Source organism: Nicotiana tabacum, chromosome 3 (genome assembly GCF_000715075.1).
Source record: "Nicotiana tabacum cultivar K326 chromosome 3, ASM71507v2, whole genome shotgun sequence".
NCBI lineage: Eukaryota > Viridiplantae > Streptophyta > Magnoliopsida > Solanales > Solanaceae > Nicotiana > Nicotiana tabacum.
Window position 1 is genome coordinate 8,484,819 of NC_134082.1, and position 4,729 is coordinate 8,489,547.

The following is a 4,729-nucleotide window of genomic DNA, read 5'->3' on the forward strand; positions in this document are numbered from 1 at the left end:
GAGACGGACTGGACCGTTTGATCGTATGAGATTGACGGTCCAGATTCACAATGCCCAAACGATGTCGTTCTGGGTTGGTCGCAGGTGGACTGGATTTGGGTGGGTATTGGGCTGATTTTTCTTGGGTAAGAACTGAGTTTTAGTCTTGGGCTTGGCCAAACCAGATTTCCTCTTCTTATTCTCTTTTCCTTTTCAATTTTCTTTTCCTTTCCTTTTCAACAATTAAAACTAAAATCCTAATTAAATCATAAAACCCGAATTAACTTAAAAATATTAATTTACTCCAACTAATAATTATTACAAATAATAAAGTGCCAAATTAAAAGAAAATCACAACAATTTGACTAAAATTACCAAACATGTTATTATTATTTTTTTAATTTTCATTTTGTGAAACACCTAATCATTAATTAATTCCAAAAATATAAAAATCAAATCTTAAATGCAAATGCTATATTTTTGTATTTTCCATGCATTAATAAAATTAAACATGCACACAAATATATGCAAACAATCAGGGAAATCACACAACAATTCCTGAAAAATAACACATAATTAAAGAAAAGACCTAATTTGGGGATTCTTTTGGAGTAATTCGTATGGGGCAAAAATCACGTGCTCACATTGTGTTTCAACAAAACAATGCCTATTTTCCTATAACTTTGCTACGCTGCCTATTTATCGATGACCAGTCCGAAAACTGGTTAACCCGTGCTATTTTTACTATGTTTTACCTTACTTTTCATAATAATGCAAAGACCACCTTGATTTGGGCTTCAAGTTAGAATAGGGCCACTCCGTGCAAAGAGAAGCTGGGCTTTTCATTCCACAGCTAAAAACCTAGCAGCTTTTTCTATATAAAGAGGCACAAGACCACAATATCATCATGTCCCTCCTCTCTGAATCTGAAAACTGCCGAATAGATATATCTTCCTTATATGCTTCAATCCTCAGCTTTATTCTATTGTTTTTTTGTAAAGTTTTTTTGGTCGTTTTCTTCATTTCTTGTATCTTTTTTTCATGGGTTAGCCATAAATTTGTGCACAATTAAGCCGATGCTCTGGATCTAAAATGAAGGTAGCATGGTTATGTGCACAAAAATTGAAACATATAGAGTCGACATGTCTGCTCCCTCTGATTTTCCATGATTAGGGGGCCTGGTTTAAACTCACATCCATAATAATCTATTATGCTATATATTGCTCTTTTGTAAGTTTTATTACATGTTAAAAATAATAAAACATAATTGCTTGGATGGTCTAATAATTTCTCAGTAAAAATAATCTAATTTTTTGGTTTCTTACTCGAGGTGGTTGATTCTTCTATTGGGTCTCGACTAATTTGATTCCCTACTATCTTTTTTAGGAGAAAAGAAAGCTAATCTAAACAAGATACTAATTATCATATCTCGAATTTTTTTTTAATCTTTTTTCCTAGTTGGGTCTTCAAATATATTGGGTCTTGAGAAAATTAATCCAACCAAAATACTACTAATCATATCTTGAGTTCTTTTTCATCTTTTTACTAAGTTGGGTCGTGAAATATATATTCGTTGTTAAAGTGAGTTAGATAAAATGAGTAAACAAGGAAGATGGACATTAATAAGTAATTAAATTTAAAATCTTTTTTTCCAAACTTATTATGCTACTCCCATTAAAACTAAATTATTTTTAGTATATTCATTAGCAATACACAAAATATTTTAGCGATTATAAATAGCAAATTACAATGTAGTATTGAATATGTTTCTTTTTGATTTATTTTTTGAATATTTAATCTTTTAGACTTCATTCTTGAGTTTTGATTTGGTTAATATCTTTCCATATATTTTTTGATTCTTTGCTTAATTTTTTTTACTTTGTTGTAAGGTAGTTGATGGATTTATATTGTTGTAGTTTTTCATGTTTTCTTAATTTTTCACCCCGTAAACAATGAAAATATCTAAATAGTTTTGCTTAGTCCAATAAAAGCATGTATATTATTGCATTTTACTAGTGATTTTTATAAGACATTAAAAAAATATCAAAAATTAATCGAACCCTATCGAAGATACACCATTATAATTGAGATGATTTTGAAAAGTCAAATTTTAATTATATAAAAATTTGTCTAATTTTAATTATACAAAATAGAATGATCAAAAAATTAATATGATACAAGTTTTATAATGTAATCGTTGAACCGAACTATTGACCCCCTTAAACCTAGCCCAATTAAACATAATACAAAGGCCAAAAAGTTTAATTGAATATTAAAATTATATTGTAATAAATAATTATCACGAAGTTGTGATGATTCAAAATATCATTTTTAATTTAAATATTCATTTCTGTATTCTATGACAATGAATAACACTATTCATCATTTCCTTACTTGTGTGTATAGTTGTATAATTTTTTGGAAAGTTGCGATTGTGAAAATTGAATTAAAACTGTGAAAATTGGAAAATTCAATTGATGACTTTAGTCTTTTAAGTAAATGGACCCGAATCAATATTTTTGACAATTTTAGAAGGTCCACATGTCAAATTATTATCATTTAATGTAAACTAGAAATCTAAAGCTAAATGTTTTCAAAGTTTGACCGCGAATTTGACTTAATCAATGTCAGACTCGAATTGTGATTTCGAGAGGTCGAATAGCTTTGTTATGGGATTTACTTCCAAAATTTAAGGATATTACGATTTGATTTAACATGTTTTGGCGTAAGTTATAGAATTGAAAATTTCATAAACTCATAAGTACGAATCAAGGTGTGAATCATAGTTTTGATGTTATTTTACGTGATTTGAGATTTCGAGTAGGTCTGCATTATGTTACGGGACTGGTTGATATATTTGAACGGGGTCCCGAGTAGCTCGAGTGAGTTTCGGGGTGAGTTTTGAACGAGTTTGGGCATCCCGACACTCTGATGATGTTCTGGAATAGTTGAAGTGTGGAGGGCACATTTTGGAGTACGGATGTGCGGCCGCAAACTCCCAAAGTGCGGACCGTAGTTGAAAATGTGCGGACTGCAATTGAAATTGTGCGGTCCGCAAAATTCCTCTCACGGCCACAAAAAGTGGATTCTGCAAGTTTGATTATTTGACTTCGAAAGCTTATAGCTTTTGATCTATAAGAAATTTGGAGATAATCCAAAAACAAAAGTCGTAGTTCTTTGAATCTTGTTTCCAGAAAGGTATACCATAAATTATTTGGACATTTGACCATAAGTTATGGTCAATTTACTAAAGCCGGGTAGTGTTGTCCCTGTTGAAGTGCGACAACACAATTTGAATTGCGGCAGCGGAACTTGGAAATGTGTGGATTGCAATAAAAATGTGCGGTCAGCACATTGGGAGACCAAATTTGTGTACTTTATAAACAAGGGTTTCATTTCATTTATCATTTTTGGACTTTGGGTGCTCGATTTGTGGCGATCTTTTGTGGGTTTTTCAATAATTTTATCGGGGTAAGTGATTCTAACTCGGATTTGATTAATATACATAAATATATCATTGTTTTCATCATTCAATTAGTATTTTGAGATGGAAATTTGGGAAAAATTATAGAAACTTCATAAACTATAATTTTAGGATTCGAAGGGCAATCCGATGATGGAATTCGATAATTTTTGTATGGTTGAACTCGTATCGGAACGGATGTTCGAAATCCGTAATTTTTCGTCGTATTCCGAAAAAGTGTGCCCCATGTTGACTTTTGGTTGCCTTTTCCGAAAATGACCTAAATTAAGTCTCTTTTGAATTATAAATAATTTCTAAAGCTCCAATTGAATTGTTGGCCAATAATTTGATAGGTTTGATTGGTTTGGAGACTAATTCGAATGGAAAAGTTGTGGCTGAGTAATCACTTGAAAATGCAAAATAAGGTAACTGTCGTGGTTAAGCTTGACTTGAGGGAAGATAACGCTTGAATTATTTGTTATGTGAATTTCATGTGAAACGACGAATAAGCGAGGTGACGAATGTCTATACATAGTCAAAATGCTTGTTTGCATGTTTATCCGTAATTCATAAATTACTTTAATTCATGACTTAATTGTTATATTAATTATTTCTCTTATATTAATTGCTCAATATTATATCTTGAATCCATGCTATAATTGTTACATGCTTATTTGACTTATGTGTCTTAATTGCTACTTAACATTTGGCATATTATATATTAAATTACCTATTTCCTCCCTAATTTCACAATTAATTGCTACTTGTCATTACCTGTTTTGATAATAGGATATATAGACGATATTTACACCCTAAATGTACCATGCTTTATTATTGTTTTAAAGGTTAAATGATAACAAAATACTCTAATTGGTGTTCTTGTGCTTCGCAGGGACTAATCCGAGTTAGGAAGAGACTATGGAGTATTTCGGGCAATAATGTGGATAAAAGGCCAATCAAGAAGAACCCGATCGAAAATAAGCAAGAAAGAGTCAAAGGAGGACTGGGCTGAAGGCCACCGCGACCGCGGTCGACCGCGGCAAGCCAATGAAGCGAGGCAGAATGTTCGAGTTTCACCGCGGTCGCGCTGCGTTCTGCCGCGTCTGCGGTAGACTGTGTAGCTGCCCAGAACTTTTGGGACTAAAATGTAAATCGGGAAAAACTTATTCCAAACCCTTTTAAACTCAACAAACTTGCCCAAGAGAAGGTTAAGCTTGGTTTTAGACTGATTTGGAGGTAAGAACAAGTGTGAGAAGAGCAACCAACCATTAGAGTTTTTTTTATCTT

The 4,729-nt window shown here is 32.2% G+C and overlaps 1 non-coding gene across 1 annotated transcript; it reads left to right on the forward strand.

Annotated features, from left to right (window-relative positions):
* The first annotated feature begins 1,069 nt into the window (after positions 1–1,069).
* LOC142179701 (small nucleolar RNA snoR100) lies at positions 1,070–1,176 on the forward strand. Its single transcript, XR_012708244.1, has one exon. It is a non-coding gene; the product is annotated as a small nucleolar RNA snoR100 (small nucleolar RNA).
* Positions 1,177–4,729: the final 3,553 nt, after the last annotated feature.